Source organism: Schistocerca cancellata, chromosome 10 (assembly GCF_023864275.1).
Source record: "Schistocerca cancellata isolate TAMUIC-IGC-003103 chromosome 10, iqSchCanc2.1, whole genome shotgun sequence".
Lineage (NCBI taxonomy): Eukaryota > Metazoa > Arthropoda > Insecta > Orthoptera > Acrididae > Schistocerca > Schistocerca cancellata.
In genome coordinates, this window is record NC_064635.1 from 106921964 (window position 1) to 106947976 (window position 26013).

The window sequence follows — 26013 nt, forward strand, 5'->3', positions numbered from 1 at the left end:
GTTTACTATCTGGACATCTAGAAATTTGAACTGTTCAGTCTTACTACTCAAATGCCCATTCCGGATAATTAAAATGTTGGGTTTTGTTGAACCCTGTGTTAGAAACTAAAAACCGAGACTTACTGTGATTTAGAGTTAAGTTTGTAGAAAATGAAGTATGTCTTCAACTGCAGTATTTGAAACAGTGCCAATCATCAACACAACATGTACATTAATGTATGAGGGTCACTCCAAAAGAAAGGCACACTACTTTTGTAAAAAATACAGTTTTCATTCTGCATCTGTGAAAGTTATACAGTGTGTAGATACATCCTTCCCACTTGTTTTCACAGTGAGTTCAACCTGTTCCCGTGAGTGGAGCCCTCACACCATGTCTTCAAGGTAGCTGCTACACTTGACGTTTGTCAGAAGCAATGTGCTCTCATAAGAATTCCGGTGCTGTGTAAACAAGACAGTGGGAAAAATCCGTAAGAGGTTGAGAAAGGTGTATGGGAATGCTGCTGTCAATCGCAGTACAGTTAGTTGGTTGGTGGGCAAGCAGGCTATGTGTTGAAAGCAGGCACAGCAATATTGAGGGTTGCCCTTGCAGTGGCAGGCCTCATACCACACACACTCCAGACAATGTACAGAGAGTTAACGAATTGGTGACTGCTGACAGACACATCACGGTAAACGAATTGTCACGCTACATTGGGATAGGGGAAGGAAGTGTTTGCAGAATATTGAAAGTGTTGGCGTTAAAAAAGGTTTGTGCCATGTGGGTTCCCAGGATGTCGACAGTGGCTCACAAAGAAACAAGAAAAATGGTATGAAGTGAACTTTTGGAACAGTACGAGAATGGTGGAGATGAATTTCTTGGAAGAATTGTGATGGTTAATGAAACATGGCTCCATCATTTTTTACCAGAGATGAAGAGGCAATAGGTGGAGTGGCATCATGCAAATTCACCCAAGAAAAAAAAAATTCAAACCCACACCTCCTGCTCGAAAAGTTATGGCTACGGTGTTTTTCAATTCTGAAGGTCTCTTGCTTGTGGACATAATGTCAAGTGGAACCACCATAAATTCTTATGTATATGTGACGACACTGAAGAAACTTCAAGCTCGACAGATTCATGCAAAAGCAGGATGTTTTCCTATTGCATGACAATGCATGGTCACATGTCAGTCAAAAAAGCATGAAAGTGATCACAAAACTCGGACACTGAAATACCTGCCTTACAGTCCTGACTTGGCTCCATGTGACTATTATCTCCTTGGGAAACTGAAAGACTCTGTTTGTGGAACAAGGTTTGAAGATGATGACTCCCTTGCACATGCTGCCAAACAGTGAATCCAACAGGTTGGTCCAGAATTTTACCATGAGAGTATACAGGCGCTGGTTCCAAGATGGCGTAAGGCAGTTGAGAGGGGTGGAAATTATGTGGAGAAATGAAAATATTGTTCCTAAAGGATGTATCTACACACTGTAAAACTTTCAAACATGTAGAATAAAAGATGGATTTTAAGAAAATAGTGTTAATTTCTTTTGGAGTGACCCTCGTATGAGTACCACTTACGATAATCAAGAAAGCTAAATACGCTGGGTATGCCTGCCAAAACAAACTGCTGACCCCGGACAAAACTTTCAAAATCGCCAGACATCTGTGTCAAATCATATTATTTTCCTAGGCACACACATTCTGTAGACATGATTTTACCCTGAACTCCAAAACAGTTGCCAAAAACTACTTTAAGCAACACCAAATTTTAACATTTTGTTTGTGGAGGACCCCAACTCTCCTTTTGTTAAGCGATATTCCATTCCCCCAAATCCCTTACTCCCTTCCCACCACATCATTTGTCCACTGCTTGACTGACCTAGAATTGCCTCTGATCTCTAGTGTTACAAGGCACATGATTTATATAAATAAGGAGCAGGAAAGGCCCCAGAACTGACCCTACGTCGCCCCCCATTTAACTGTGCCTCACTTTGATTCCACATCGTAGCCATTCTCAGTGCTATGAAGAACGACCTTTTGTTCTGTTCTTAAAGAGATCAACAAATTGTGAGCTACTAGCCACACTCCATAATGGTCCAACTTCTGGAGCAAAATTTTGTGATTGACACAATCAAATGCCTTAATTAAATAAGGTGACTAGTGTTTGAAACCTTTTGTTTTATCCATCCAGTACCCCAAAGAGGAAATACACCAAAGAGCCAAAGAAAGAGGTACACCTGCCTAATATCCTGCAGGGCCCTTGCATGCACATAGAAGTGCTGCAACACGATGTGGCAAGAACTCAACAAATATCTTAAGTATTGCTGGAGGGAACTGATACCAAGAATCTGTAAGAGTACGATGGGATGGAGATCTTTTCTTAACAGCACGTTGCAAGGCATCCCAGATATGTTCATATCTGGGGATTTTGGTGGCCAGCGGAAGTGTTTAAGCCCAGAAGAGTGTTCCTGGGATCACTCAATTCTGGAAACGTGGTGTGTTGCATTGTCCTGCTGGAATTGCCCAAGTCTGTCGTAATGCACAATGGGCATGAATGAGTGCAGGTGGTCAGACAGAGTCATATCTAGACATGTCAGGGGTCACATATCACTCCAATAGAAAATTTCCCACACCATTAAAGAGTGTCCACCAGCTTGAACAGTCCCCTGCTGACATGGAGGGTCCATAGGTTCATGTCTCCATACCCGTACACATCCATCTGCTCGGTGCAATTTGAAACAATACTCATCTGACAAGGGAACATGTATCCAGTATCAACAGTCCAATGTCAGTTATGACAGGCCCATGCGAGGCATAAATATTTGTGTCATGCAATGAAGGGTACAAGAGTGAGCCTTCAGCTCCGAAAGTCCATACTGATGATGTTTCATTGAATGTTTCACATGCAGACACTTGTTGATGGTACACCATTGAAAACTGCAGCAATTTGTGGAAGAGTTGCACTTCTGTCATGTTGAATGATTCTCTTCAGTTGTTGTTGGTCCTTTTCTTGCAGGATATTTTTCCGGGTGCAGCTGTCAAGAGTTGATGTTTTACTGGATTCCTGATAATCACGATACACCTGTGGAATGGTCATATAGGAAAATCCCCACTTCATCAGTACATACGAGATGCTGCGTCCCATCGCTCGTGCACCGACTATAACATCACGTTCAAACAGAGATCTCCATAACCTGCCATAGCAGCAGTAACCGATATAACAATTGCTCCAGACACTTCTTTTATATAGGTGGTGCCAACCAAAGTGTCATAGTCTTCCTGTTTACATATAATTGTATGTGAATACATATGCCTGTACCAGTTTCTTTGGCACTTCAGTGTAATATAGCATTGTAGCGTTTTCAGTTGTTAGAACAGTTCTGAAATCGAACTGTACATTTGACAGCAAATTATATGAAAGGAAATGATCAACTATCCTTACATACTCAGCACTTTCAAGAAATTAAACACTGATGGCATAGAAATACACAAGTTGTAATGTAGGACCCCAAAATATTAAAATTGCAAAAAAAGTAAAGAAAAAATCATTAAAAATTTTACAGTAAATGTTGAAATAACCTGAAAATACAGGTATAATGATGTTTAATGAAGAAGGCAAAGCACCTTTCCTTCATTTAATTTGTCAAGCGAATGTGAGTGGCAAATCGTGAAAAAGAGATTGTCAGTTTCAGTGAGTGAGCAGTTCTGATTGTATCCCTGATAAGAATTGTTTTGTACATCTCTTCTCCACTGGCACAACTGCCAGAACTACTGAACACCCCAGTTAATATATCCATTATATCCTTCCATGTGTCCACCTCACAATCTCTGCTACACTTCTCTTTATGTATTCAATGTTCCTGTTACTCATCTCTGATACAGCTTCCACATGCCTGATATGAGTTCTGCAAGCAGTCTCTTATATAGACTTACTCAGTTCTCTAGTAACTTGTGAAAAAGTCTGCCACTTGATTCACTGATGAATATGCTTATGTAATCATTCCACAAACTGCTACACTCAAGTATCTGTACATGTTGACCAATTCAGATCACAAATCACTGACAGCGTAGTCACAGGACACTACATTTCTGCATAATGTGAAGTGCTCAGTTTTAAATTTCTAGACATTTAAAGCAATATACAAATGTGACATGTTTAAAAAGTTGAAGAAAGGATTTAATATTTGCTCACTACTTATACAACAATGTACAGTAATGAGGTGTGTCACTTTAGTTTTAAGTGGTGAGAGAAACTGATTCTCGAAAGAAATCACCAAACTGCTTCACAATTCATAGAAGTACAAATACAAATTCAGTTTAAATGTATAAGTTTGTTTGGATGAACAGAAAGTATTTCTGAAGCAGATTATAATAATTTTAGTTCTGAAACTTCCTGGCAGATTAAAACTGTGTGCCGGACCGAGACTCAAACTCGAGACCTTTGCCTTTCGCAGGCAAGTGTTCTACCAACTGAGCTACCCTAGCATGACTCATGCCCCATCCTCACAGCCTTACTTCTGCCAGCACCTCGCCTCCTACCTTCCAAACTTTACAGAAGCTCTCCTGCAAACCTTGCAGAACTAGCACTCCTGAAAGAAAGGATATTGCAGAGACATGGCTTAGCCACAGCCTAGGGGATGTTTCCAGAATGAGATTTTCACTCTGCAGTGGAGTGTGCGCTGATATGAAACTTCCTGGCAGATTAAAACTGTGTTCCGGACCGAGACTCGAACTCGGGACCTTTGCCTTTCGCGGGCAAGTGCTCCACCAAGTGAGCTACCCTCGCACGACTCACACCCCGTCCTCACAGCCTTACTTCTGCCAGCACCTCGCTTCCTACCTTCCAAACTTTACAGAAGCTCTCCCGCGAACCTTACAGAACTAGCACTCCTGAAAGAAAGGATATTGCGGGGACATGGCTTAGCCACAGCCTGGCAGAATTAAGGCTGTGAGGACGGGGCGTGAGTTGTGCTAGGGTAGCTCAGTTGGTAGAGCACTTGCCCACAAAAGGCAAAGGTCCCGAGTTCAAGTCTCGGTCCGGCACACAGTTTTAATCTGCCTGGAAGTTTCATATCAGCGCACATTCCGCTGCAGAATGAAAATCCCATTCTGAATAATTTTAGTTCATCATAAGAGATTACTTGTACTCAAGGTTGTTCATCTTCTAATGAATGACAGCGAACTGATACAGAAAATGGCTGTGTACTTCCATATAATTATCACAGTGCACCAAGCAAATCAGAAGGGTGACAAAGATTTTTTAAATTGTGCATGCATAGCGTCTGAGTCTTTAACAACTGTGAGTAGTATCACTAATATCATAAATCTTGACTTCTTGACAGTATGTTACACAATGTTTGCACTATTAAAACTTACCAACATTTCATTGAAGACGGAAGGTGTGTAGGAAAAGCAATAAGACTGACAACACTGCAAGTGATCTAGCAATGCTGTGTTGTTGTTCTTGTGCGGATTGGTGTAATCATACCTTCCAGATGTTCAGTCCAAGTTACAGATCTGTATAGCTGTCACATTATCTTTGAGAGTGCTATCAGAAAAGTTGGGTTTTTGTTGTGTCTTATGAATATGGCACAGCACAGTTTAATGTGTGGAATGCAGAGATGTGACATTTGAAAAGTTGAAACAGGCCTAAGGGGAACATTTCTTATCAAGAGCACCCCTTTTTCACTAGCACAAATCATTTCTGGAAAGCTGAGAACAACTTGAAGATAAACTTCACTCAATGAGACTTCAGCTTCAAAGACTGACAAAAAGTCTAATGTTTGTACACTCGTGAGAAATCAAATTGAAGTTTAACAATAAGGATGATGGGCAACTTGTTGAACACTTTCACCATACATAAAATTTTGACTGAAGTTTTGTACATGCAAAAGGTTTGCACCAAAATGGTGCTGAAAACTCCAATTCAGCAGAAGAAACATGTGCACTGATTTTTAGAGGACTACCAATGACCACAAATGATACAGTTATGTGATTACAGGTGATCAATCCTAGATTTTGGAGTATGATCCTGAGACAAAGCAGCAAAGTGATGAGTGGCACAGAGACTTCCAGAACCTTTCTGTTGTGACTCACTGATCTTTCAAAGTGCCACCACGCAGTTACGTGCGTCCTCCACATGCGGCGCTGTCTGCCAGCCATGCAGCACCAGCGCCATGAGGTACTGAAGGTACCCTCCGCCACACACCGTCAGGTGGCTTGCGGAGTATGGATGTAGATGTAGATAAGCGGCCAGCCAGCCAGCGGCCGCTAGACTCGGACACTGTTCTGATTTGACTGTTAAAGTGTACACACATGTTACTTTGTTTACTTGATCTGTGACTTACATATATTGTGTCGTCATTGAAATATATTTGTTCAACTTGAAGTTATAACAATTGGCGACGAGGTAGTGAATTTTTATTTTTCATGGTTGACCCACAGGTTTCCATGGCTAATTAAGTCAACTATTGCAAAGTCTCATCGAACAGCAAACACTTCTCACAAATGCGATTCGTAATTTTGTCGCGGCATCCATTGCGGGGTGTCTCTCGTCATGGTCTCTCCCTCCTTTTCCTCCTTACGACGAGATGGTGGAAGACTGGTCTGATTACAAAAAACGTCTTCAACAGCACTTCTTGGCATTTCATGTCTTGGGTGACCACACATGTAAGTCTCTTTTCCTTTCATGAATTTCACCTCAAATGTATCGGTTGTTGTCGCAATTGGCTCCTTTGAAAGATCTTGCGTCTTTTTCCTTTGCTGAAATGTGCTCACTTCCGTCCGTATATTTTCAAAAGCATATGCATATGGTAGCCTATCGTGTGGCCTTTTATCATTGTCAAAAACAACTGAATCAGTCCTTTTGCGCTTGGGCTGCTGAACTTCAAGGCCTTAGTCGAAAGTGTCGATTTTTTACTGTCGTTCACAAAGAATCCTACGCCAATTGCATGGTACGGGATGCTATTATCTGGTCAGCCCCTGACAAAGAAGTTAGGCAACGTGCCCTTCAGTTCGCAAATCCGACTCTAGATGAAGTCCTATCCATTGCTCGGTGTGTCCCCGCCAGCCAACGTGGCCGCAGTACGCTCCCAAGCGCAGCCTTAGCCTAGCCATAAACAAACCTCTAAGAAACTGCAGCAAACCCCACGGCAACTTCCTTCATGTCCATGGTGTTTTATGAAACATTCACGAGAGGATTGTCCATAACGTTGGGCTGTGTGTCACAAATGCACAAAGAAGGGTCATGTGTCATCCGTTTGCAAATCTGACCGCATACATGATGTTCATGAACATCATGCTCATTCTGCTTCTTTGTTGTCTGTCAATAGTACTTCTTCCCTTTCAGGGAAGTTATTCCTCACTGTCCAAATACTGGGTCGGGATGTTTGCATGCAGGTGGATATTGGTTCTGCTGCCACTATCATCAATTCTCAGACGTATCTTCAGTTGGGTTCTCCAATCCTGTCACCTGTCACTAGGCAATTACGGACTTACAATAAACAGAAGATTTCTCTCTTGGGACAACTTGATGCTGAGGTATCTTACAAATCTGTCGTTTGCATTGTACCCATATTTGTGGCTGACCATAGTAACGCAGAGAATCTTTTTGGTTTCAATGCCTTTCATGTTTTTGGGTTCTCCATAGATGACTGTCAATATTGTCTCTGATGCTATTCCTTATGCTCAATTGGATTCCTTGTCAATGACATTTATGTCCCTTTTTTGTCCTGGGTTAGGCTGTGCAAATGACTTTGAAGCTCATATCACACTCAAATCCACTGCTCGGCCTAAGTTTTTTCGGGCTCGGCCCATTCCTGTGACCCTTCGTGATCGGGTCAAACGGGAGCTGGATCGTCTCACTGCTATAGGGGTCTTGCTTCCTGTCACTTCCAGTAAGTGGTCCTCTCCTGTCATTGTCATTGCTAAGCCCAATGGTGATATTTATCTCTGTGGCGATTTCAAAGCCACTGTAAATACTAAATGCCTCATCGACACTTACCCTAAGCCTCAACCTGAAGAACTGTTCACTAAACTTGCTGGAGACCAGTATTTATCTAAACTTGACCTGTCAGAAGCCTATCATCAACTTCCTCACGATGCTGCTTCCCGGCAGTTTCTGGATCTTAACATGCCTTTGGCCTCTATCAATACCAACGATTGCCATTCAGGATTGCCAGCACCTCTGCTCTCTTTCAGTGATTCTTGGAACAATTATTGCTCACTGTCCCTGGGTGTATAAATTACATGGACTACATTGTTGTCAATGTCTCCACCACTGAAGAACATCTTCAGAAGCTCTGCACACTTTTTGTGGTGTCACCACCAGACACCACACTTGTTAGGTGGTGGCTTCAAATCTGCCGCAGTCCGTTAGTATACGTCGGACCGGCATGCTGCCACTATCAGTGATTGCAGACCATGCGCCGCCACACGGCAGGTCTAGTCTAGAGAGACTCCCTGGCACATGCCGCAGTAGTACAGCCGACTTTGCTAGCATTTTCAGAGACGACATTTTAGCATAGCCTTCAGCTACATCATTCGCTATGACCTAACAAGGTGCCATATTCAGTTACTATGTCTTCTGAATAGATAATATTGTGACTCATGTACTGTCAAGAGCAACATTCATCATTAATGGATTAAAGTTAAGTATGCAACTAATTATGTCCACTTTCTGAATTCTAATTCCTTGTCATGTTCCAGACCTCATGTCAGTATAGTTCTTCCCTCCTCATGCCAGCCTGCGTGAGCTAAGACGCGTGCATTTCGGGCTCCTCTAGTAACACGGTGTTGCCTCTTCTGCCAACACAACACTTTTTCATGTCTTAGAGACTGCTGGCCTTAAGTGTAATCTTCAGAAATCAAAATTTTTTCCGGCCTCTATCACGTACTTGGAGTTTCAACTCTCTCAGTATGGTATTTGTCCACTTCAGCAAACTGTCGCTGCAGTCGATGCCCTTCCCCCCCCCCCCCCCCCCCCTACATCTGTTAAGGAACTGCAGGCCTTTTTGGGGAAAATAGCATACTATCACAGGTTTTTACCGTCTACTGCTTCGGTGGCTCAGCCGTTGCATCGCCTGTTGCATAAAAACGTGCCTTTTCAATGGTCAGTGCCATTGGATGTGGCTTTCCAGAAATTGGAGACTATGCTGAAACAGGTCCCATGCCTGGCTACTTATCAACCTGGCCAACATCTTGTTCTTGCCACGGACACCTCTCAATACGGGGTTGGTGCAGTCCTTGCCCACCATTTTTCTGACGGTTCTGAACAACCCATTGCTTATGCCTCCAAAACGCTCACAGATGGCCAACGAAAGTATTCTCAAATTGGAAAAGATGCTTTGGCCATTATTTATGTGCTTCATAAGTTTGGTATTTTTCTCAATGGATCCAAATTTCATCTTGTTACAGACCACAAACCACTTGTTTCCTTGTTTCATCCATCAACGTCGCTTCCTGACAAGGCTGCACACCACCTCCAGCGTTGGGCTCTCTACTTGTCTCGCTTCAATTATGAGATTCATTTCCAGCCGACAGCTCAACATGCGAATGCTGATGCACTGTCTCGCCTTCCCATTGGTCCTGATTTGGCATTCGATAGGAATGAACTCTTGTGTTTCCACCTGGATTTTGCAGAGCAGCAGGTTGTGGACGGGTTCCCCATCACCAGGGATCGGCTGGCGGCTGCTACGGGTTCTGACCCTACCCTCTCCCAGGTTTTACGCTGTATTCAGAAGGGTTGGCCAGATCATCTGTCCGCTAAGACTTCTGATCCATTGTGGAACTACTACGTTACCGCCTCACACCTAGGGATGGTGTTATCCTCCTTTCCACCAAAAATGCTTCACTGCGTGTTGTGGTACCTGCATTTTTGTGTGCTTCGGTATTGCGCCTCCTTCACCAAATGCACTGGGGTGTCTTTCGCACAAAATCTCTGGCGTGCTGTCATGTGTACTGGCCCAGCATTGACTCTGAAATCGCACATACGGTCGCTGCCTGCGGCCCTTGTGCGTCACAGTCCACCGCCCCGAAGTCATCTTTGTCAATATGGCCTTCGCCTGAGAAGCCCTGGAAGCGTATTCATGCTGACTTCATGGGACCTTGTTTAGGTACTTATTGGCTTCTCATTATTGACACCTACTCTAACTTTCCTTTCATTGTCCGTTGCGCGTCGCCTACCACGCGGCAACTACAAATGCTCTAACTCGCATTTTCTCTTTGGAAGGCCTCCCCTCTACTCTTGTTACTGATAATGGTCCACAATTTGCCTCTTCTGATTTTGCTGATTTTTGTGCCCGTCACAGTGTCATGCACATCATGGCCCCTCCATTCCATCCACAGTCAAATGGTGAGGCAGAAGGTCTGGTCCGCACATTTAAGGCTCAAATGAGGAAACTCCTGACTTCTTCTGCTGCTGGTGATGCACTTCTCCACTTTCTGGCTTCTTACCATTTCACCCCCATTGGCGATCACAGTCCGGCTGAGCACTTACATGGCCAACAGCCCTGCACGCTACTTCCTCTTCTGCAGCCTTCCATCTCACGGCCGCGGATGCCTTTGCTTGGCCAGTTCACCGCCGGCGACCTTGTATGGATATGGGGATATGTCAGGCAGCCAAAATGGAACCCTGGCCACATCTTACAACACCGTAGCCAATGCCTGTATGAAATCCAGATGGACACGGGTGTTGCAGTGCGTCATTCGGACCAGCTTCAGCCACGTGTGCCGGCAACACCTGTTCCGGATGCCGTTACACCACCTTCGGCTCTACCTGACGCCCAGGATCCTGGAATATCTCATTACTCAGAACACAGTCTTTTCACCATCATCTCGGTGCCACCACAAGAACTGATGCCAACAGGAGATGTGCCCATGCAGGAACCAGATGACCACCACCTGTCGGAACAACTCTACTTGCCTCCTTCTCCTACAGACGCAGACACATCGCCCTTGTCTCCTGTTATAACAACCGGACTTGCCGTAACGGGCAGTTTGGTGCATGGGGCCCCAGCAGATGCGACCCCCACGTCTCCTGTCATTTCAACCCATTATCATCGGGGACACTTCCGTCCATACGGGAAGCCTCCTCCTCAAGGATTTATGGCCAGTCAAACAACACCTATGGACGTTAGCGATCTACAGGCCACCTCCATCAAGACCTGTGCAAAAATTGAAAGGGGGGAAAAGTGTTGTGACTCGCCAATCTTTCAAAGTGCCGCCACAGCAAGGCGACCTAAGCGGCCAGCCAGCCAGCGGCCGCTAGACTCGGACTCAGTTCTGATTTGACTGTTAAAGTGTACTTGTTTACTTGATCTGTGAATTAAATGTATTGTGTCGTCCTTGAAATACATTTATTCAACTTGAAGTTATAACACTTTCTCCAGGAAAAACTACCTGTCAATTGTTTTACAAAGATGATAGGCCCAGGAAAAGTGCGAATCAAGGGAGACCAGACACTGATTACAAATGAATGCTTCATCATGACAATGCCCCATGTCACACAACCCCTTCCATCACGAAATTTTTGATCTGAAGGGGCATTCCTAGTATTCTACAGCCACCCATTCTCCTGATTAGATTCCTTGTGACTTTTCTCTTTCCTGAAACTGCAAAATGTCTTAAAAGGAAATCATTTTGGGACTTTGCAGATCATTCAAATGAACATGACTGATCACATTAAAAGCTGTAACAGTTTAAGCCTTTCAGTGCCACTATCAAGACTGGCAGTGATGACTCCACGAGGGTACAGCTGTCAAAGGGAGCTACTTTGAAAGGGACAGTATTATTGTTCAAAATATATAAAAACTTGGTAGATAAATAATCAGTCTCATTACTTTTTTTCACACACCTTGTTTGTGCATCTTTCATCATGTACTACTTTTTTTATCAGTAATTGCAACACCTGCAAAAAGACTGAGATTACTGTTAATACTATTTCCCTGTTCATTAATATACCACATTAACAACAGGAGCCCCAACATATATCCCTGGACGAGCCTGAAGATACATCTACATCTGGGGATGACTCACTACTTGAAATAGGCATCCAGCCTAATGAGAAATCTTCCATCTGCTCACAATCTTCAATGGATGCCATATATCAGTTATAGTCGATCAGATCACTGCCACCCACCAACAGGTATTCTATTAGGTTTTCATAAAATTCTGACAAAGTATTTCTTAAGTAATTATTATTACATAATTGTCACTTTCTTAGTTTATAAGTCACTATTACTGTAGAACTGATGGGTGGGTAAAAAATTTTACTACCAACAGGAGATAAAAAATCCAACAGAAGGTAAAAACAGGTTGACTAGCTTGCCATATATGGTCATTGTTTCATTTTTTTGTCGAATGCTTTCACAAGTCAAGAAATATTGCACCAACCTGACAGCCTTGAGCCATGGCTTTCAGGTGCATTCTGTAGGACTGATACTTTTGGAATCCTTACCTGTTGTCAAGGGTGCTGAGGGGGGGGGGGGGGGTTCATCCTGTACAAGTTATCTTAAGGTATCTTACAGTGCTTGTGTTTGTGTTTTGTGGATCTCTTCTGCTACCCTTCCTGGAGATCAGTGTAAAATTGGGACACTACTCCTGGATTTTCTTTAGTAAAGGAACATTCTGAAACACTGCACATCATTTCTGCTATTCATGTGCCACACTCCACTCCATTTCCTGTGTTGTCCATAAGTGCCTCGACTAACTTTTGTGCCACTTACTGCCTTTACAATTGACTGGAATTTCTTTGTGTTTTGTGAGATGTCTTTGAATAATATTCTGTTACAGTAATAAGTGAAGGCTCTCAACAGCCACCTAGATTAATTTAACATCCCTGTCTATAATACTATGCTTTGTTTTATGCGTACTACGTAGAATGTCAGTCTCTTTTGGAGTTTCTTAAAGAGACCACAAACTATGCACAGTACCTCCCATCACAAACTATTCTATCTATCCAGTACTAGTTCAACTATCCTAAGCTTCAGCTACAGTTCCACTACACCCTCCTCCCCAGAGTTATATGTTTCCAGGTCCCCATTTAAAATAATAATACTACCTATATATGTAGTTTGCTGAACATGTAAATCATCCTACTAATTTTTGTTGCCCTTATACCTTCAGTAATTATTATTGGTACAAGTGTCTCACTATCAATGACCTGAGTTTCAATGTGAACATTACATGAAGCAACGTCTAATGAGACACACTTAATCACTATAACAGTACAAATTACGCAATGATTTCCAAACTCATCATTATATTGGTACAACTTACAAACATGAAACTTGCTGGCAGATCAGAACTACGTGCCAGATCAGGACTCAAAGCTGGGAGCTTTACCTTTCGCAAGCAAGTGCCACTGACTGAGGGATCCATGCCCATCTTATGGCTTGCCCTCACAGCTTTATTTCCACTAGTACCTCATCTCCTACCTTCCAAATTTCACAGAACTTATCATTACATCACTGTTAGATTTCTTCTTCTTCTTCTTCTTCTTCTTCTACTACTACTACTACTACTACTACTACTATTACAACTGCCCTTTTATGGACACCCAACAAGTGAAGGATTCAACAGCTTCAGTGTTGCACAAACAGCTTCCATGAATTCAAACTGTCCCATCTGCCATCTTCAGTGTTCCCAAGGCAACAGGGCCTGTATTTGGCAATTTTTCATGTCATAAAAGTCAAACTAACATTTCACATATCGATGTTAGGCCTCTTAACTCCATCTGTCTGTGAAAACTAACTTCCAGTAACCAGTAACTCCATAAGCAAAGAGTGTTTTGAAACAGCATGGATTTCTCTAATCTGTCAAGAACTAGGCTTCTCTTATATATTTACACATTTAGCAACTTCCTGTATTACATTAGGCCTATAGTATTCTTTTCAGAAACTATTTTTGCTTCAACTGCAAAATTTAACAAAATGTATTTATGAGGTTTTCATTGCCTGCTACCGATATTTCACTTTTTCTTTGTACATTATCTTTCCAGCTCAAGATATTTGTTCTTCAAATCCTAGAAGAACAGCTTGTGATGGGATGGATGCTCCGCCATACACAATCACTGTGCAGCAGCTTTGATGGAAGCAGGAACTACTCCATAGCAGGTACGTCGGGTGAATTTGGTGGCTGAGTTATCACCAAGAGTTCACTATTATGCTCTTCAAACCACTGTAGCATAAATCCAGCCTTGTGACATGGGCAGTTACCTGCCTCAAAGATGCCACTGCCACCAGGGAAGACATCAAGGGTGAAGGCTGAAGAGTTGCCTGCAATAATGTTCACATGGTACACACTGTCACGGTGCTGTTTATTACTACTACATGTTCCATGGGAGCCCAGCTGAACTTACATGCATAACACAATGCTGTTCCCACCAGCCTGCATCTGTGGCTCCCCTGAGTGATGGCATATTCGGACATGACCATTAACCCGATGTAACGAGAAATGTATTGATCCCGGAGCCTACCCTTTACCTGTACAAATATGCACTCTGGATGCGTGCCCCCAACAAAACTGACTGAAAAATTGCTGGTGGGTGCAATGTACTACTAAGGGAACATCTGACATTAGTGACAGAAGCAGCCAACAGCGTGTGACATCTGGACTCTCGACATTCCACCAACAAGCAGCAGTGTCAGGTGAGATGCCCTGGTGTCTTCAGTGTGGGTGAAGAACTCATGCTACAAGATGCTTACTAGAGCTGAACATCTGCCCATAAAGTGCACAATATTGTACCTTCAGAGTAAGGCAATAAAATTAGCTTTTGTGGGGCCCTGCCCACTCATCTCTTATTGGGTACCCAAAGGATGCTGCTTTCTCGGATAGCTATACAAAAATTCAAGCAAATCACATTAATGGTTTTTATTGCAGTAAAGTAGATTGACAATACTTTATAATGAGTTGTCATAAGTGATGGGTGACATGCAAATAATCAATGTCCTTATCTATAGACAAAGTCCATACAAGCAATTAATATAAGGCACTTGTCTCAGTATAACAGTTAGGCTCTTCTAGTGCTCTCTTCTAGGGTGCAGTCTAATAGCATGCATCTTGCACTGTCTGTCCAAGATTGTCTGGAGAATATCTTATATTCTCTTCAGCTATGGACCACTCCTGTCATGGTGCAGTCCTAGTCGGTGAACTATTGGCTGACATTGTCTCACAGCATTTCCTGTCTTGCATGCTTCATTTTCGTGCCGTTGCTTGTCATTATGCCGGAAATGTTTCCCTTTTTTGGAACTCCTTATCATCTCAACATGTTTTCCAAAGTTGGGACTCTTTATCTTATACACTGAAGAGCCAAAAAAACTGGTACACCTGCCTAATATCGTGTAGGGCCCCTGCAAGCTTGCACAAGTACCGCAACATGACTTGGCATGGACTTGACTGATGTCTGAAGTAGTGCTGGAGGGAACTGGCACCATGAATCCTGCAGAGCTGTCCTAAAATCTACAAAAATACAAAGGGGTGGAGATGTCTTCTGAACAGCACGTTGCAAGGCATCCCAGGTATACTCAATAATGTTCATGTCTAGGGAGTTTGGTGGCCAGCGGAAGTGTTTAAACTCAGGAGAGTGTTCCTGGAGCCACTCTGTAACAATTCTGGACATGTGGGGTGTCACATTGTGCTGCCACAATTGCCCAAGTCCGTCGGCATGCACAATGGATGTGAACTGATACAGATGACCAGAGGGGATGCTTATGTACATGTCACCTGTCAGAGTCATATCTAGACATATCTGTGATTCCATATCACTCCAATTACACATGTCCAACATGATTACAGAGCCTCCATGAGTTTTAACAGTCCCCTGCTGACAAGCAGGTTTCATGGTTTCATGAGATTGTCTCCATACCTGTACACTTCCATCTGCTCAATGCAATTTGAAATGAGATTTGTCATCAACTGTCCAGTGATGGTGCTGATGGGCCCAGGTGAGGTGTAAAGCTTTGTGTCATGCAATCATCTACCGTACATGAGTGGGTCTTCGGCTCTGAAAGCCCATATCGATGATGTTTCTTTGAATGGTTCACACACTGACACTTGTTGATGGCCCAGCATTGAAACCTGCAGTAATTTGCACTTTTGTCATGTTGAACTGTTCTCTTCAGTTGTTATTGGTCTCATTCTTGCAGGATCTTTTTCCAGTTGCACTGATGTTGGAGATCTGACATTTTACTGGATTCCTGATATTCATTGTACAATTGTGAAATGTTTGTGAGGGAAAACCTCTACTTCATTGCTACCTCTGAGATGCTGTGTCCCAGTGCTCATGTGCTGTCTATAACACCATGTTCAAACTCACTTAAATCTTGATAACCTATCATGGTAGCAGCAGTAACCAATCTAACAACTATTCCAGACACTTGTTGTCTTACATAGATTTTGCTGACTGCAGTGCCATATTCTGCCTGTTTACATATCTCTCTATTTGAATAAGCATGCCTACCTCAGTTTCTTTGGTGCTTCAGTTTATAAACCAATGCACAATGAAACCCTGAGTTTTCAAAAGTTCTATTTATTTAACTGTAATTAAATAGCCAAATTAACTAGAAAGAGTGTATTGTTTTCACTGACTGTTCCTTGAAATTTTCCTTCTACTAAAAATTTTATAGTAGTTATTCAAAAATATGTAGACACCAACCCAAACAATACCCTTCATTATTGTCTGAGAGGAACAGCCCTTGCAGCAAAGCCCATCAAACAGTATAAAGCCAGTTTCTTTGAGAGTAAGTAGCAAGTGATACTACACATTTAGTAGCACATTGATTGCTACAGAAAAGAATATATCTAGATCATGATCTGTAAGTAGTTTGCTTATGACTATGTAAGTGTGGACAGGAATGTTTGAAACAATATCTGATAGATATTTTAATCCCCCATGGTCAAGTCATGTTATTAAGGTAAAATGTTCATTTATTAGCAACTCTTTATCAATCACAATTTCATGTATGCAAATCTCATGTCTTATCATCTTAATTACTGCATCACTGTAATGGCCTACAATGAAAGTTAAGGAAGGTGCAATAGCATCCAATGAAAACATGAAATTTTTTATAGCCCTTACTGTGATACTGCCAAAAAATAGAGAAATTGAAATGAAAGTCATTGCATTTTGGATTCTTCACTGTCCTGCGCCACTGAATTTTATGACTCACAACAGTTGTTGATATTTTGTAAAACACAGACTGAGCACATATGTTTGAAGCTTGCCTGTCAGTAGATAGCTATAACCTCTTCAATGTAATAACAAAGAATTTCTATAACTGCATGTATTGTGTGCCGAATGGCAAAAAATGAGTCTCTTGTAAGAAATCCACAGGACAGCCCTTTAGCTTTTGGCACATCAAGCCAGTCTATAAAATCTGACAAAAATTGCATAGAAACACTATCAACTGTCAAAGGATCCATACATAGATTCTGATTGTGTTTCACTTTAATCACTGATTTGACATTGGTTACCTCAAACCATTTTGTTATTATCATAATGTACTCAGCTGTTGATGCTCTGCTAAAAACCTCAAGGCCCTCTGAAGAATTAATTATTTGCAACACGAGTTTCATGCACGGTTTATCCAATCATGTAGGGCAAAGTGTTTGCTCATATTTCACAATATAACTGGGTCTATGTCACAAAGCTTTTTGAATATTTTAGAAGCAGCTACAAAAACTTATTTTTTCCAATATCTCTCTGACTGGAAACTGAGGATACAACATATCTCTATCTACATTTTTCTGTTTCAGTAACACATTTCTTATAAATTTCACAAAGGGGACTCGATCAAATAAAAAAAAAAGAGAAAAAGTAGATGATCAGGGTCAAATGGATCTTTAAAAAGAATGTTAATATCCTCCTTCAGAGGAAACATTAACATTGTTTTGCTATTAATTTTCTTGTTGTCAGTTGCAACACAAAAAACCCAATCACCAATAAGTTCAACATCATTTATTATGGCTAATAAGACATCTTGGAACAAGTGGCCAGAAATGGTTTTTACTGGTAAGATGTAAACAAGACCTCTGTAATCAGACCTTACACTCTACAGCACAAACAAATGCTCAGTTTCCAGCATATTTTGAAATACATAACATTCACAAAACATTACCTATTTTGCATTCCAGATAAAAATTTAGATCAATTTTATGTATGGGGACAAGTTGAAAAATAATGGTTCCAAATTCTTTTAATGTGAAAACTCTTGAAGTTTTTCAAATAAACCATATATTATTAATATTCTACATTTTTATTCTCCATGTCTACATTATTTGCAGCCCTCTGCCGCTAGAGGGCTCTGAATTGTTGTGTGTAACATGGTGTTGTGTAATGTAGCTGTGTCAGTGTGTGAGAAAAAGCATGCTGTAATCGAATTTTGAATTAGAAGGGTTCATGCACACATGGAGCATCCTCTCCTTCAGTATGACAATGCTAGACCACACACGAGCACTGCAACATCTGCAGTAAAGTGATGCTTTGGGTTCACTGTCATTGATCATCCTCCATACAGTCCCAACTTGGCTCCATCTGATTTTCATGTTTCCAAAATTTAAAGAACATCGTCAAAGGCTTCACTTTGACAGTGATGAAGTGGTGCAAGTAGAGGTGATGTTATGGCTTCATCAAGAAGGGCAAACATTGTACAGTGACAGTATCAATAAACTGGTCTCTCATTGGGAGAACTATGTTCACATCCTGGGTGACTATGTAGAGAAACAAATATGTAGACATGAGGAATAAAGACATAAAATGTTAATAATCTTTCTTTTATTTAAAAGCTTCAGCTGTTTTCATGTAATGAATTCTGAGCATGCCCTCGTACATTTAAAACAATGTCATCATCATTGATACTCAAATACTGACATTTCTGTTCCACATAAGATAGGAAATTACTTACCCCAATTTTTCCATGTGATGGATTTACATTAAATCTACAGCAGATTCTAAGTAGAGTACTTGTTTGCAATATTTTCCTTAATGAACTGTGAGAAAAAAAAGAAAACAATAAACAACAAAATATCATGAACGTGGAACTAAACTTGTGATTAAATTTTTTGACTCCTAGATGCCTAATTGGTTCAAATATAATTTCTGATATCTCCTTTACACACTCCTCTACTTTTTCTTTCAACACTCTTAAAACCCTCAGTCACTGTCTCTGCTATGTTCAGTATACAACTTTCTGAGCACCCAAAATCTACATCTGAAAAGTCTTGCAATATGCTCACAATTTGATAGAAATTATTTATCTCTTGAGGAAAAGACCTTTTTCCTTATATCTTGATATCTTGATTTAGTATGCTTGCCAGTAGACATTGCAATGGAGGGAGATGAACTGTTGTTGTTGCAGCATAAGAATAGTGCAGGCAGCTGCTATTGGGGGTGAACATGACATGTGGTATGGGCAGACATGCTGGCAGAAGTGTTTACCAGCCAGTGGCACTAAGCAAGTGAAGCAGTGGCTGCAGCAGCAACAGTAACAGCAACAGCAGCAGCATGTGCAGATACAGGAGCTGCTAAACCAGAATGTGGAACTGCTTCATTCCATGCCACACATATGGTAACCCTTGTGTCAAATTTCTGTTTTCTTCCACCACTCCCCCCCCCCCCTCCACCACCACATAATTTGCCAGTTTGATGAGTCTACAGAAAGATATGAAAATTACCTGTGCTGGTTCTTGTTCCACCGCCAGGTAGCACATATCAACAATCCAGTGTATAAACCCACTTTGTCATTCTCCAGCATTGTGGGGTTGAATGAAGTTGTGCAAATTTGGAGTCCTCCACTGTGCCCAAGAGACTCCCCTTTGAAAAACTCTGTTTCTCATGAAATATTTCGGACATCAAACCCATGAGGTGGCAGTGTGCTGGCAGTTGAACAAGCATGACAAGTGTCCCAGGCAGTTGTGGGTTGCCTGGATCATCAATTTGCAGGGTCTCACAAGAGTGTCTCAAATGAGCTACCTCATGTTCAGACTCACTGATCTGGGATGTGGTTGTCGCATTAGCACCTAATCCAGAGATCCAAACGAGGGTGTGGACATGGTACAATCCTTCTTTAGCCAATGTTACTCAGATTGCTGAATTGCATGAGACTATGGTGCCAGTGAAGGTTGTGTTTACAGACAACTGGCAGGCATCAGCACAGTTAGGTGTGCACAGAAATTGCACCTAGTGCCCCACAGGCTTTCTTAGGAGACCTTCCCTCCCACTGAGTTTCCCATCGTTGACACCATTGACAGTTCTGGCACAGTGGCAATCACAGCACTGCCTATCTTCACAAACGTCAAGACCAGTGGCATTCTGTGGGTCCTCAGCATCCCTTCCATTCTGCTCATTGGGTGAGCCAGTGGTCTTGCCCGAATTGTCTTTTGGTGCATATTTGATGAGACTGCCTGCATGTAAACACCACATCAGAGGGGGAGGGGGCACCAGGAGACTGCATCATTGGGTAAGCCATTTAGCAACTACTTGTAATAGCTGGTGAGCCATTGACTGGTTATTGAAAGCCCCTGTGTTTTCACTGTACCCTGAGGCTGACTGAAATGCCCCACATTGTTGTTGCAGCACATTTTCCTGATGGTGGTAGTGGATAGGTGACCAGTTGAATTACAAGTAGACATACCAGTGACAGTCAGCCTCATTAAACTAGTGACATACAGGCTCTTGGGCTGCCTCATGTTGCAATGGCCACAACATCAACTTGTAAGCAGTTTACATTTCTTTGTGTGGCAGTTCTCCATCTCCACATCTTTCAAGAATTTTAAATAGAAATTTATGTCATTAATAGTCAATTCCCCATTGGTACAAAATATTTTTGTGTGAGATATTTTTTGTGTTTTTTTGCTTACAGAAAGTTGACCAAGTCAATTTACTGTCCCAGTCAGTCTCTTTTCAAGATTTTTTCCTCTTATTACATACATCCACCTGTTTGAAAATACCTTGGGCTGGACAGGAAAGTTCAAAGCACACATTTCTCTTAAGCAGTTGGCAGTACCTGAACTTTGTCACACCTGACCCATTTGCTTCTTCTTGTATGACAAGGTAAAGGCTGACTTGCAGCATTGGCAGGATCAGGGCATTATTTCTCTTATTTTGTCAAGTCAGTAAGGCACTCCTTTGATGGTGAATTGGAAGCCCTGCAGCACTGTGTGACTCTATGGTGATCTTAAACAGATGGTCAACATACATTGTGTCTCAGATTTGTATCCAGTTCCATGGCCAGAGGAGTTGCTGGTGGAGATGTTTTGCCACCAGTATTTTCACAAATCAACTTGCATTATGTTATATATGCAGTTGCCATTGGACATAGCTTCTCAGACTTTCTTGGTACTAAATACCCCCTTTTGGCTTTACCAGTTTAATTGCTTTTGGAATATTGTCATTTACCAATGACATCTGGAGCAACTGATTCTGGACACGTATCTTGATGACATGTGAGTTATGAGCTCCACATGAAAGGAGCATTTATAAAGCCTACAGAAGGGTTTCCAGTTCGTTCTGCAGAATGGCCATTGTTGCAACCTGTTAAAGTGTAATTTATCCTCCCAAAAGATGTACTTTTGGGCCATGTGCTTAGCAAAAATGGGCTCATCCATAACAACCACCACATCAAAGCTATCATCAACCTGAATAAACTCCAATCTTTTTTGTGTAAAATTTCATATTATTCTGAGCTCAATCCCCAGGCTGTGCACACCTGCCATCCTCTCAACCGGCTTCACCAAAAGGGTGTTGAGTTTATATGGTCTGTGGACTATCATTGGGCTTTTCAGTCCCTCAAGCAGTGTTTACACTCTTTACACTGCCTTGCTTCTTTTACAGTGGATAAACCTTTAACCCTGGCCTGTGGCATGCTCCAATATGGCATCAATGTGGTTATGTCCCATCAGAACCCGGATGGCACTGAACAGCCCCTCACAAATGTGTAAAGATGCTTTCTGTGATGCACTATTATTATCCACAAGTGGAGAAGCAGGCACTGGCTATTGTTTTTGGTACTAAAAATGTTGATATTTTCTTGTAAGGGGCAAAGTTCCCCCACACCATTGATCACAAGCCACTGGTGTCTGTATTTGGCCTTCATTCTGAGCTCCCAGATATGGGTGCTTTCTCAGTAATTATTGCTATGACATCTGTTACTGCTCCACTGTCCATTGTGCAAATGCTGATGCACTATCATGACTGCCAGTGGGATCAGATCTGGGGTTCAATCCACAGGAGAATTTTGTGCTCCCATTGGATGATACCTTGCAACAAATCTTGGCAGATTTACCATTAGCAGTATGAGAAGTCTTGATCACCATTGCTGCCAACCTGTTTTTCTGGAAAATGATTTCGACTGTCAGGGGGTTGGGCACAGCGTGCCTATTTGGGTGTGGATACAGGGTGGCATTTGCCTTTTTTTCTCCTACATGATCAACTCAACATTATCCATGCGGTCCTCAGGCTTTCCACAGAGGAACTATGCTGTTGAGTGGTTGGCCCCCCAGTGTTGTGTCCTCACACACTCCAGCTGCTGCATGTGTTGCACTGGGATACAACGTGTATGAAGGTGGTCATGCAACCTCATATCTACTGGCTGGTGACTGATTGTAAAACTGAATATCTGGTGTGGGGTTGTGGGACCTGTGCAGAACCCAGCTGCACCACCACACCAGTTTTCCCCTTGGTCGGTGCCAAAGGACACTTAGGAGAGGGTGTATGCAATTTTGTGCATTCATTTTTGGGCAGCACATATTTCTTGGTGCATTTTGATGCATTGTCATATTTACTCTATGTATCCAACCTGTTTTCCACATTGTTGATTGTTGTTGTTCTCACATTGTCAATTATTTTCGCCATTGAGGGTTACCCAAGACCCTAATGTCTGATAATGGACAGCAGTTTGTGTCAGGGGAATCTGCAGACTTTTGTTTCCAATGGTATCCAGAATCTGACTAAAATTCCAATGTTGAACTCAGATGGGAAGCCCTTTGTATGTACATTCAAAGTACAAATGCAAAAGTCTATGTCTGCCTCTTCCTGTAACGATGTGTTGTGAGTTTTATGGCTGTGTACCAGTTGACACCAGTCAACGGGTCATTCTGCTGGAATGGTTGCATGGGCACCAGCCACAGGGTCTCCTGGATTTGTTGCACCCTGGCTGGCACATGTCAGACCACTGTGGCCCATCATGACTGCTGTTTGGGCCCAAGTTTTCAGCTGGCAGCAGGGGTGGCTGCTGAGTGTTGTGGTGAGTCAAATAGGTTGGCAGTTGTTTGCGGTGGATGTGTCAGGAGCAGCTGACTGGTCATGAAAACCAGTTGTGCCCACACTCTGTTGAGTTACCCCCACTGTGATCTTCCAGTCAACTGAGATGGAGGGTTGATTGTGATGATGTTCTGGCACCGGTTCCCACGTGCAGTGATGCGTTTCCCCATTGCCATCCCCTTCACACACTCTGCTGTTACCCCTTCACTTGTGGCCTTGGACCCCAGCGACCTGTTGATGTGAAGCCCATGGACTTTCACTTGCTCTTTTCCTCCTCTGCTTACCCCCTCCAACCCCCCATCTCCCCAGCCCTTGCCAGTGGATATGGCTTTGTCTCTGCTACTTCAGGTGGCCGCCTCTTCCTACGCAGCCTTCTGCCTCTCCATTGGAGACAATGGTGCTGGCATTGTCCTCTTGGGTGGTGAGTCCATTGCCATCTCCAGTTCGGCATTGGAGGTTGAAGAGCAAACCTGGTCATTTTTGGGCCTGCAACTCCCATTGGACACACATGATGTGTAGTATGGGCAGACCTGCTGACAGATGTGTTTACCTGCTTGTGGCAGGAGGTTGAAGGGAGTAATTATAGTGCTCAGTTCAGCCACCATGGACCTCAGATTGCATCCTTTGCCTGTTTCTGTGTGCTCTGTCATTAGCTGCTGCACCTGTCATGTGTTGTGTTTATGAGGAGGCACAAAAAAAAAAAAAAAAAAAAAAAAAAAAGAAAACAGTGCTTCCACTGAAACATTTTGTAGCTCCTCCCTCATTTTTCTCTGGACTTCTTCAGTGTTGTCAAATCGGTGTCCTTTCACTCCCCCTTTTCATTCACAGTGGAAGAGCCAGTCTCCTGTCTGCCACAAATTGGGTCTTGCACTGCTGTGCAATCTTCTTAAACTTTCAAATTGCCTGTTGATGGTCTGTGAACGCAAGCTCTCAAATTTTTTTGATATTTTGTCAATTCGGGCAGTTGATGGACAGCCAGAATTAGGTTTGCCATCAGTTAACATGTCACCATTTTTATATTGAGCAAGCCACTCATATACTTAACTTTTTCCCATAGAGTCATCTTGGTAAGCTGTTTTCAACATTAAAACAGTTTCAGCAACATTTTTATTGAGTAGAAAACAAAATTTCACAGATTCACATTATTCACTTAAACTTACCATCATAAAAAATAAAGCAAGAACAAACAGTACTAGCAAAACCAAGCACTGCAGGTGAACAGAACAAGCCAGGTTGACAACACTGGCAGCACTGAACTGGCAATGAGTTTTACTATACACACCTAGTGGCAGAAATGCATATCCATCAAGCTCCACTCATGGCAGAGTTATTCCCCTTTTTTTGGGGTACCACTTGCTTTCTTTGCATGTTTCTACACAGTTTTAGACTTTCTGCTTCCCAGTAGATTGACTCAGATGGTGAGTTTCTATTTCATCTTGTGGGGGTTCTATTTCCCAACTTGTTGTCAAGCCACCATCAGCCCGTACTGTACCTCATGCCAACAGTGTTGTTTAGTGATGTAATGTATGTGCAGATACTAAACTCAGTTTGCAAATTTTTCTTAAACAATGAGATATTGAAATTTGTGTAGGTAATAACAGAATCTGTAATCAGTGGTGCTGAGTTTCTAGTAAACTTCTTCAGAAAATACACAAACTCACTCTTCCTTTCAGTTACACTCCACTCAACACACAATTATATTTCCTTGGTATGTGACAGTAAATCTTCTAAAGAAGTGAAACTGAAAGCTTTATCATAATCTTTATGAGTAGTTAGCCGGCCGTTGTGGCCGAGCGGTTCTACGCGCTTCAGTCTGGAACCGCGCGACCACTACGGTCGCAGGTTCGAATCCTGCCTCGGGCACGGATGTGTGTGATGTACTTAGGTTAGTTAGGTTTAAGTAGTTCTAAGTTCTAGGTGACTGATGACCTCAGATGTTAAGTCCCATAGTGCTCAGAGCCATTTGAACCATTTTTTTATGAGTAGTTAAACTATACCACGATACTGCTGCAAGCTGTTCATCTTCTAGCTTCAGCATTTTTTCTCTCTGCCTCTTCATGACTGCTTTCTTCCTTTCAAAGGTAGGAAGGACACCCTGGGAATAACAATAACACTGTATCTGACTTCACATGTGGTTTTCAGAGAGGGCAACTTAGTACTTGGGCTACCCTTTCATCATAAAGTCATGATTCCCAGAAATAGTCATCCTCCTGAAAATGAATGTAGAACACCTGGAAGTAAAAATAAATAAAAGATAGGAAATGCAAAACCATGTAATTTAAGCAGGGTGTTTAGAATTCATAACAGATTTATCAGAAAACAGTAAAGATGCCCATGGATGACCATGTACTGTAGACTTCTCCTCGTAATGTTGGTGTTGTGACTGGTTAATTGCTAATGTACATGAAGTTACTGTTTTGCTCTAAAAATGCGAGACTGTATAACACTGTTTTACTTTAGTGATGAATACTATATTTACATGTAAAAGGTAATTTTCTCTGAAGCAGTGCTATAAGTTTTAATGGAAAGAGTACTTATTTTATGCTCAGATTTCAGGCATCTAAGGAATAGTTTCATTCAACATCTTGATTAACAGCTTTTAACATCTGGGTCCTATTTATACATACATCAAAAATGTTTTGCATCATCCCGGTTCCTAGAACTCCTGAAGATAGACATTGACAGACACAGTCCCTTTGACTGTTCAGAGATGTCACTAAACCCGTCCAAAGATGTAAACAACCATGCATGAGCAGCACCTATTAGACTGAGGGGGTCT